The sequence below is a fragment of the Mustelus asterias genome, chromosome 12 (genome assembly GCF_964213995.1).
Source record: "Mustelus asterias chromosome 12, sMusAst1.hap1.1, whole genome shotgun sequence".
Taxonomy (NCBI): Eukaryota; Metazoa; Chordata; class Chondrichthyes; order Carcharhiniformes; family Triakidae; genus Mustelus; species Mustelus asterias.
In genome coordinates, this window is record NC_135812.1 from 28,966,447 (window position 1) to 28,977,991 (window position 11,545).

The following is an 11,545-nucleotide window of genomic DNA, read 5'->3' on the forward strand; positions in this document are numbered from 1 at the left end:
GTGTCTGCGTGGGTTTCCTCTGGATACTCCTGTTTCCTCCCATGTCCAAAAGACGTGCTGGTTAGGTGCATTGGCCATGCTAAATTCTCCCTCAGTGTACCCGAACAGGCACTAGAGTGTGGCGACTAGGGGATTTTCACAGTAACTTCATTGCAGTGTTAATGTAAGCCTGCTTGTTACTCATAAATAAACTTTAATTTTAACTTTATGGGATGTGGGCATCATTGGCAAGGCTGGTATTTGTTGCCCATCCCTAATTGCCCTTAAACTGAGTGGCTTACTCAAATATTGCAGAGGGCAGTTCAGAGTGGACCACATTGCTGTGGGTCTGGAGTCACATGTAGGCCCAACCAGATTAGCACAGCAGATTTCCTTCCCAAGAGAAAGAGCATTACTGAACCGGGTGGGTTTTTCCATCAAGGAATGATAGCTCACAGCACTGAGATTAGCTTTGTAAGTATCTTAGTTTTTTTAATTGATTATTTCAAATTCCACCATCTGCACTGAGATTTGAACCCACATCCTCATTGGCCTCAGCGTTACAAGCCCAACGATGTTATCACTACATCACCACCGCCATGCTGTTAGGATTTTGGGAAGTCCTCGGGTGCAGACAGTACCTTTAAGCATAGTCGTCATGATCAAACTGTGAAGTGAATTACAAGAATCACAATTTGAATATCGTGTTCAATTCACCAAGACATGAAACTCCGGGGATTGTCAGGGATTAGCTCTGTGTAATGTTAGCAATGCAACCATTATGCTTAGTGCCTCATTAAATGTAGCGGTCAAAGGCATTTCAAAGTGTTTTACTAATAATACATGATTTCTTTTATTATCCACGAATACTGCCATTTGGTGTATGATGTTCAGAGCAATACATCGCTAATATCATGTCTTAATCTGTTTTTTTTCTCAAATCACCCTAATGAGATTAATTTTACAGCAATTCAAAGCAACGCTCTGGATTTACCACTTGTCTCGGGACTTCAAGGAATAATCCATTCATCGCATTAGAAGAGATGCACAGTGTCACACGATTTGGAATGGAGGGCCCAGTGACACGGCCACCTCAAGATGCACTGTTAATCATTCTTAGCCTGTCAAACAAGGACTTAGCAATATTCACCCTGCACGATTTAGACATGACTTTGAGGGAGGACGCCAGCTGATCTGTGGAGTATAAATAATCAGGTGCAAGTGAGGAAGGCAAAGGAGGGAAAGAAACCAGCTGCCTGGGAGAGTGAGCCAGTGTCCACTGTCTGTTCAATGAGGCACAGGCACAGACCTCACACACTTAACCCCGTTTACCATCTCTGCACAACTGATTGCAGCCGGCACTGGACAGTGCGTCCAGGTCACTTTCAGCTCATATTGACTGGTCCAGAAGGTTCCGCAATCTGGATGTATGAGGGTCTGCTGGTCAGGATTAAAAGGCTATAGTTCACTTGGTGCTATTTCCTTCCGGGGCCTTCCACAGCAGAGACCCGCACCTCAGGCTGCAGGCTGATTGGAAACCTCCATTCAGCCTCTGGCATAAATGCTTTGAAAGGCCTTCGACTGCCATGAACCTACTGTCACCTTGGGAACAAATTGGCATGCCGGTGACTGGTGTGAATATTTGTACCCACCCATCTCCCCATTCACTCCCCACCCCTCCCCACCAAATTCCCGACAATTCCTGCCCATTGAATCTGTTTCCATGTGGGTCAGCACACAGGTTGCAGCGCTGACAACATCATAGAAATCATAGAAACCCTACAGTGCAGAAAGAGGCCATTCGGCCCATCGAGTCTGCACCGACCACAATCCCACCCAGGCCCTACCCCCATATCCCTACATATTTTACCCGCTAATCCTTCTAACCTACGTATCTCAGGACACTAAGGGGCAGAGCAGAAACTGATAGCCAAGTTCCGCACACATGAGGATGGCCTAAACCGGGATGTTGGATTTATGTCACATTATCAGCAACCCCCACAGCTTGCCTCCTGGACTTGCAGGCTGTCCTGTCTGGAGACAATACACATCTCTTTAACCTGTGCTTAATGCTCCCTCCACCCACATTGTCTGTATCTTTAAGAACTGGTTGGCTGTAGGGATTCGCATTCTAATCAGTATTCTGTAACTTGATTTTGTGTCTCTGTGCACTGTTTGAGAGCACATTTCCACTCCATCTGACGAAGGAGCAGCGCTCTGAAAGCTTATGGTATTTGCTACCAAATAAACCTGTTGGACTTTAACCTGGTGTTGTGAGACTTCTTACTGTGTTCACCCCAGTCCAACGCCGGCATCTCCACATCTAGTTTCTAATACGGATACAGCAGGCTGGCTCGCACTCACTGTCATATTTCCAGGGACCTTCCACTGGATAGCCCATTTACCTGCCAGATTTAGATGGGATCTTCATTACTGAATGCACATTCTGATCATAGAATACCTACAGTGCAGAAGGAGGCCATTCAGCCCATTGAGCCTGCACCTACAATAATCCCACCCAGGCCCTATGCCCATAACCCCATGTAGTTACCCTACTAGTCCCCTTGACGCTAGAGACAATTTAGCATGGCCAATCAACCTAACCCGCACGTGTTTGGATTGTGGTTGGAAACCGGAGCACCCGGAGGAAACCCACACAGACACGGGGAGAATGTGCAAATGCCACACAGACAGTGACCCGAGGCCGGAATCGAACTCGGGTCCCTGGTGCTGTGAGGCAGCAGTGCTAACCACTGTGCCACCGTGAGGATCACAGGATCCTGATGCAATTAGAATGGTCTACTGAGAGGAAAATGCATCATGGATACGCCAATAGGTAAAGGTCAAAAGGAAGAGGCCTGAGAAAGTAGGTGTTGACATTAGCCGGTATTTTATGATCTCACTCGGGTGAGGCTCGTAAAATCCCGCCAAGGGCCAACAGCAAATTCCATTCTGCGAGCCTCGCCCGTCCCAATTCTGGGGCAGGCGTGCCGGTAAAATCCTGGCCATTATCTTTGTGGGGACAGTAGGAGAATGAGTACTTCTCCAGTTCCACATAATAATGTGGATCTGTTGCCACTTTCTCTGTCAAGCCCCCTATCACAGGCATGTAAGTATTACACCAACCCACAGCCAGTGAATGGCAATAGGATGCTTGTTTGGGGAATACAATTCGCTGGATGTCAGAAGTCCAGCCCTGGAAATGGGCTGGACTTCCTGATTGAAGGATTGGGCAGGCAGCTCGCACGTTCCACTGGCCATCAGTCACATAGCTAAAACACACCTTCATTACTCTAACGTTCTTCTGACCTGATCTGCCTCTCACTCTCATCTCACCATGAACCAAATGTCACCTCAATCTTTGCTGCCAAAATTCTACACAAGTTTCACTTTCCCAACACTTCAAATTCAATCTCATCCATGTTGTTGGCCTTCCTACTTCTGGAATTTTCCTTAGCCCTACAAGCTCTCCGTTCCTCTTATTCTTGGTTCCTGAATGGTCAGCTGCTTGGACCCAATTCTCCCTCCTTCAACTCATCCCTCTCTTTTGCTCCCTTTCCGTCTTTAAGATTTGCCTTAAAGCCACCTCTTTGGTCAGTCATGCCTCTTGTCACCAATGTTATCAATGTTACACAGGTATTCACTCCCAACGTCCTTCTACCCTCATATGTTCTGGTGGCAGTTTAAGTTGCACAATCAACCTGTGTATCATGTAGAACACAGTAAGAGTTTTAACAACACCAGGTTAAAGTCCGACAGGTTTATTTGGAAGCAAATGCCATTAGCTTTTGGAGCGCTCCGAAAACTAATGGCATTTGCTACCAGATAAACCTGTTGGACTTTAATCTGGTGTTGTTAAAACTCTTACTGTGTTTACCCCAGTCCAATGCTGGCATCTCCACATCATATCATGTAGAAATCAATGCTGGGACATCATGTTTTGGTTATACAGGAGGAATCTTCCAGACATATAATTGAAATCATTATTTCACCAATTCTGTGGCATGGTGAACATAACTCTCATAAATGCGTGGAAGTCATTAAATTTCCGTTCAACAAGTGTTTCTGGATATTGAACAAATGTCATAAACCAAGTCAATGATAGTGAGTCTTGGTGCTAACCTTGCATTTTTCAAACCTGTGGAAATCCAAAAAGGTAATACTTTCCATCAAACCCTTTCCATTTGGAGTCAGAGCCCTGGTTCCCTGCAAAGTATTATGGTAACCTGCTTCTCATAAAGCAAGGAACAGTCTTGTCCTGTTGGTTGCTACAAAACGTTTGGCCTCAGCAGATGTTCTAGAAGCTGAAACAACAACAATTTAAATTCATGGCTATTTAAAATTGCAGGCCCAGTCTGTGATCCAATATCATGATGCCCATCAAATTTGCCATTGCACTGCCCTCTATTTAGACATCTGTAAAATTGTCTTGCAAAGCTGCGTACGAGAGGGCAATTCCTGGATATATTGGACCTGCCTAATGGGGGTGATATAATGAAACCATGCCATCAGCAGGAAGCTATTCCCACTCTGAGCATATATTGGGAATTTACCATAATTAATTTGAGAACATTTGCAAGTGTCAGAACGGAATGCATGCTTCCAGCTCCCTACTGAAGGTACAATTCCATAAACTTGGTGTCTGACCAATCACTTCTGCGAAGCCCATTGTAATATTTTATCAAAGTAATAACACAACTCAAATGTGGCGTGTTCTTGCAATGGTACGTATGCATTATAGTTATGCATCCTCAATTGGTAGGATGCTATTGGTGGCTTTCACAGATACTTGCATAAATACTCCTGCTATTTATTTCAGACATCTATATTAATAGCCAGAGTCAAGACATTGGTGACAACTGGAGTGGAAAAGTACAGAATGTGGAACGTCTGCTCAGAATTGCTTTCCAAGGGAATGTGGATGAACAGCTGCTAATTTTGTGCAGTAAGGACTAGTTCCAGCCTCTTTGTAATGCATAGTTTTCCTATTAGCCCCGTCGTGCTGTGAATATTTAAATGCCTTTGTATAAAAGTCACTAAAGATTTAGCTCAGACTGCCTAGCATTCTGAACTAACAATGGAGAACTGAGTAAGGAACAAGAAGAGAAACCTGCAGATTGTACCACATCTGGGCTTAAGCCTATGCATGTGTGGAAACTTTGCAGATTCTCAAAACATTTAACATTTTTATTGTGTGTGTTCATTAGGCTTAGTTAGGATTATCTTCAAACATTTGAGTGATACCTTGGACTATTGAACATAATTCGCATTGCATCCATAACAAGGAGGCTTCAGATTCAACTGCAACTTCGCAAAGAGAAAGGGATAAATATTTGAAGGGGAGAGATATATGGTGTAAGGGGAGGAGAGCGGGGGGATAACTGGATAGCCAGTGCAGGCACCATGGTCTGAGTGACCTCCCATTCTGCTATCATTTGCCAATTCAATGCCAAATACCCAGTCACTCTGTACAGTTGACATCCGTGTAATTTGACACTCTATAATCAGAATATGACTCCCTCATTGGGCATTTAAAGGCTGAATGTGAGAAAGTCACACTGGTCTGCGTACAGGAAGTGAACATTTTAATAGCGGTTACATTGAAAACGGTACAACTACCATTCAGAATGGACGAAGCGAAGGAGAAAGGTGGGAGGGGGAGAAGGGGATGATTCAGTTTGAAGTATTCTGTCCTTCACACACACCGCACTTAATCTCCGCATTGTTCCTCGTCCATGTTACATGTTTATCCTGGTATTTCTTTACTATTTTTCTACACGTGTACCCTCGGCTCAGCGATTGAAATAAACACAAGGAAATATATGAAAATAATCAATTGTTATACCATTTTATTAACAGTAAAGATTTATAACAAGAGCAAAATGCCACAGATGCAGGAAATCTGAATTAAAACACAAAAATGCCATCGATATTTAGCAGGTCAGATCAGTTTCTTTGGAGTGAGAAACAGGAGTTAGTGATGTAGGTCAATGAAAATGACCCAAATCTTCCGATGTGGGGAGAGGCCTGAAAACCATCTTACGTTGCTCATGCACATTGAGACCCTGAGGAAGTCTCAACATGTGCCCATCTGTGGTACTTACACAGGAAGTTTAAAGTAAATTGCTGGTTGTACCCTATCTGGATTGCTTCATGATTTCCATGACAGTGAGATTAGATGGCCAGAACCACAGAGACTTGAGGGCAGAATTTTACAGCTCCTCCCACCGGCAGGATCTTCCCTTCCCGCCTAAGTCAATGGAGTTTTGAATGGCTTGCCACATTTTACATTTTGGGATGTTTTATGTCAAAGGCGATATATAAATGAAGGTCGTTATTATTGCATTTCAGTCTAATCGAGCGCTGTGCTTGGGCAGGAATGGGTTGAATACAAAATTAAACATTATGTTAATCTATAAATTTTCTCCGTCGATCCTTTTTTGCTAACCTCCCATGAGGCGTATTATGCTGAAAGTCAAGGGGGCTGATTTCAGAGTGAAACGTCTCTGAAGAACCTGTTACAGATCCTGCTGTGGCAGACATCAACTGGCCTGTGGGGGGAGATCGACTAATTCACCTTCAGAGTGGAATAAGGTCCAAAGCTGGTTGCTCAGTTAGTGGGCGGCACGGTGGCACAGTGGTTAGTGCTGCCTCACTGTGCCAGGGACCTGGGTTCAATTCCATCTTGGGTCACTGTTTGTTTGGAGTTTGTAGGTTCTCCCTGGTCTGCGTGGGTTTCCTCCAGGTGCTCTGGTTTCCTCCCACAGTCCAAAGATGTGCGGGTTAGGTGGTTTGGATATGCTAAATTGCCCATTAATGTCAGGGCAGTTAGCAGGGTAAATATGTGGGGTTATGGGGTGGGGGTAAGGCCTGGGTGGGATTGTTGTCAGCGCAGGGTCGATGGGCCAAACGGCATCCTTCTGCACTGTTGGGATTCTATAAACTCCTGGTAAATGCCTGACTCAACACACTTCTACACTGATCCATCGATTCCTCTTATTGCTCCAAGGGAATTCATTTGATGTGCAACATCATTTCATTAGGGCCCATGCATCGTCCCTCACGGGATGTCACGTAAGCCACACTATTAAGGAGATTGTGATGAAAGCCATATCATTACATTTCAGGGCAGAAATTCTGTAGGATATTTTGTTGCATTGTGTCGCTGGGAAATTGTGTAGGTTGTATAATACAAGGGTTTATCAAGGCCTCCATAGGATACTTTGTTCATCGACTAGAAATATGTGCTGACAAGTAGTCTAATTGATAAGGTTTGTGGTTATACTTGCATACTTCATTATGAGGAAAGGTTAACCTACCCAGGAATTACCTGTTCCACAAAGCCTCTTACACTCGTTAAATATTTTAAATGGGATTATAGGCGTCAAGAAAACAGGATTAAATGCAGTGCGTTGGCAGCCAAGAGCCATTATTTATTTGCAGTTATCACAGCCATTTGAAGGTAGTTTTTCAACTCTGCTACTTTATTTTGTATTTGTTTTGCTATTTTAACTCAAGATTGATGTCTGGTGATCTTGTGGACTTAATAATGGGTCATAGTCTTGGGATTCTTAACTGCAAACTGTCAATGTGGTGTTGCATATTCGCAGAAGTCGCTCGCCCATCCCATTCCCCTGAGCGCAGGCTAACTGACAATTTACAGGAAAGTCTCCTGTTTAAAAATCAATGGAAAAAAAACATTTGTGAAATCTCATTGAAACCCTACATACTTTTTTTTATAAGAAATGAATGTGCCAACTCGGATCACTTCTGGATGATAGAGCAATAAACCTAATGAAGGGCCTCTGTTGCGATTGGGAAGCAGTTACTTTGAAGATTACTTGGACCTGGATTAGGGAATGTTAAGTTGTCTGGACAATGAAATGTATCTGCAATGTGGGAAAAAGGTTTTAGATGATAAAAGGGACTTTTGTTGCTGAGCTACGCAAGGGCAACAAGACCCTGGTGCTTACTTGAGGCGGTGGAGGGGTGAAATCCAGTCAAGAGAATCATAGGGTGGTTTCCTCACAGAGGAGTCATAGTGTGGGATTTTCCGACTGCACTCGCCCATAGTGGGGAGTGGGGGAACTTTCCTGTCCTGTCTGCCACGGGAATCGTAGTGAGTGAGGGGCAGACCATGTAAAGGTCCGTTGACCAGGCATTTAGAGACGCAAGGACTGATTAGGGATAGTCAGTATGGCTTTGTGAGTGGAAAATCATGTCTCACAAATTTGATTGAGTTTTTTGAAGAGGTAACCAAGAAGGTAGATGAGGGCAGTGCAGTTGATGTTGGCTACATGGACTTTAGCAAGGCCTTTGACAAGGTACTTCATGGTAGGTTGTTGTATAAGGTTAAATCTCACAGGATCCAGGTTGAGGTATCGAAATGGATACAAAATTCGCTTCTTGACAGAAGCCTGAGGATGGTTGCAGAGGGTTGTTTCTGAAACTGGAGGCCTGTGACCAGCGGTGTGCCTCAGGGATCAGTGCTGGGTCCACTGTTATTTGTCATTTATATTAACGATTTGGATGAGATTATAGGAGGCATGGTTAGTAAGTTTGCAGAGTACACCAAGATTGGTGGCATAGTGAATAGTGAAGAAAGTTATCTCCGATTGCAACGGGATCTTAATCAATTGGGCCAGTGGGCTGACGAATGGCAGATGGAGTTGAATTTAGATAAATGCGAGGTGATGCATTTTGGTAGATTGAACCAGGGCAGGACTTACTCAGTTAATGGTAGGGCACTGGGGAGAGTTACAGAACAAAGAGATCTAGGGGTACATGTTCATAGCTCCTTGAAAGTGGAGTCACGGATGGACAGAGTGGTGAAGAAGACATTCAGCATGCTTGGTTTCATTGGTCAGAACATCGAATACAGGAGTTGGGATGTCTTGTTGGAGTTGTACAAGACATTGGTAAGGCCACACTTGGAGTACTGTGTACAGTTCTGGTCACCCTATTATAGAAAGGATATTATTAAACTAGAAAGAGTGCAGAAAAGATTTACTAGGATGCTACTGGGACTTGATGGTTTGAGTTATAAGGAGAGGCTGGATAGACTGGGACTTTTTTCTCTGCAGCGTAGGAGATTGAGGGGTGATCTTTTAGAGGTCTATAAAATAATGAGGGGCACAGATCAGCTAGATAGTCAATATCTTTTCCCAAAGGTAGGGGAGTCTAAAACTAGAGGGCATAGATTTAAGGTGAGAAGGGAGAGATACAAAAGTGTCCAGAGGTGCAATCTTTTCACACAGAGGGTGGTGACTGTCTGCAACAAGCTGCCAGAGGTAGTAGTAGAGGCGAGTACAATTTTATCTTTTGAAAAGCCTTTAGACAGTTCCATGGATGTCTATAGAGGGATATGCGCCAAATGCGGGCAATTGGGATTAGCTTAAGGGTTTAAAAAAAGGGTGGCATGGACAAGTTAGGCCGAAGGGCCTGTTTCCATACTGTAAACCTCTATGACTCTATGACCTCGGGCAGGATAATCCCACCTATAGAGTCATACAGCACAGGAAAGGCCCTTCAGCCCATCGAGTCTGCATAGACAATAACTACCACTAAAGGTGCGCTAACCCCAATTTTTATTCAATCGTGAGACGTGGGCATCGCCAGCTGACCTGCATTTATTGTCCATCCCTAGTTGCCCTTGAGAAGATGTGGGTGAGCTGTCTTCTTGAAACGCTGCAGTCCACATGCTGTGGGTTGACCCACAATTTTCCTGCTCTTGTCCCATATCCTTGAGTGTTATGATGTTTCAAGCGCTCATCCAAATATCTTTTAAAGGTTGGAAGGTTTCCGGCCTCCATTTCCTTCTCAGGCAGCGCATTCCAGATTCCACCACCGTCTGAGTGAAAAAGTTTTTTCTCAATTCCACTCTGAATCTCCTGCCCCTTACCCTAAAACAATGCCCCTTCGTGACTGACCCGTCAAACAAGGGGAACAGCTGCTCCCTACTCACCCTGGCCACACCCTTTATAATCAAGAACAATCTTATGGTTAAGTATCTTCAGCGCCATTCAATGCCGCATTTAGGTGCGATCCAACAGGGCTGCTTTCTGGAGAGAATGGTTAAAGGAGGCAATTCAGGTAAAAAGGAAACTCTTCAATTTACATGGTAAGGACTGTCAAACTGAAGAAGGCAAAATTTGCTCTGAAACTCTTGACTGATTTTTGAAACTTAGAAGACATTCTCCTCAGTATATTTCAGTGTGCTCGGTGGAAACACTTCCAAGTGCAGTAAACAGGCAGATTATTAGATTTTAAAAAGAAACAAAATTCTCTGCCTGATGTTCGATTAGTTTAAAACAGTTCTGCCTTGTTGCTGGTGATTAAGACAGCTTTAATTACTGTAGACAGCTAGCACTATAAGGCAATAGTGACCGTTTGACCCATCCAAACACCATGAGGTCAATGTGTGATCTACAAAGTACCTCGTGTAGGGCACTGACAGTGCAGAGTTCAAGCACAATTTACGTTCTTGTATAAGACTCCAATCTTAAGAAAATTCACTCCTGTATGTCGTTACATTCTGTAAATGTCAAATATTAATATTTGGTGCAAACCTTTGGAAGGTAATTCTCATCTGTTTACTAGGTGGTCATCAGAAAACGAAGAATGTGCAGGGTTATGGGGAGAAGTGAGGGGAACGGCACCAAGTGAATTGTTTATTTGGAGGGCCGGTGCAGACACGATGGGCTGAATGTCCACCTTCTGCACTGTAACAATTCTGTGGGGGAAATTTTCCCATCCCACCCACCACGGGAATTGTAGCAGGTGAGGGGTGGACCTTGCAAAGGTCCGTTGACCTTGGGTGGGGGTTTCTGGTTTTGGGTTGAGCGTGGCCGGAAAATCCCACCCCGAAAATCCTGTTAATGGTAGGGAGTTGGGGAGAGTTATAGAACAAAGAGATCCAGGAGTACAGGTTCATAGCTCCCTGAAAGTGGAGCCGCAGGTGGACAGGGTGGTGAAGAAGGCATTCGACATGCTTGGTTTCATTGGTCAGAACATTGACATTGGATAGACTGGGACTTTTTTTTCTGGAGCGCAGGAGGCTTAGGGGTAATCTTATAGAGGTATATAAAATAATGAGAGACAGATAAGGTAGATAGTCAACATCTTTTCCCAAAGATAGTGGAGTCAACTAGAGGGCATAGGTTTAAGGTGGAAGGGGAGAGATACAAAAGGGTCTTGAGGGGCAATTATTTCACTCAAAGGATGGTGAGTGTCTGGAACTAGCTGCCAGAGGCAGTAGTAGAGGCGGGTACAATTTTGCCTTTTAAAATCATTTAGACAGTTACACGGATACAATGGGTATAGAGGGATATGGGCTGAATGCGGGTAATTGGGACTGTCTTAAAAACTGGGTGGCATGGACAAGTTGGGCCAAAGGGCCTGTTTCCATGCTGTAAACATCTATGACTCTAATCAATCTAACCTACACATCTTGTAACACTCAGGGGCAAATTTTAGCCTGGCCAACCCACCTAATCTGCACATCTTGAGACTGTGGGAGGAAACTCCACACAGTCACCCAAGGCTGGAATTGAACCCAGGTCCCTGG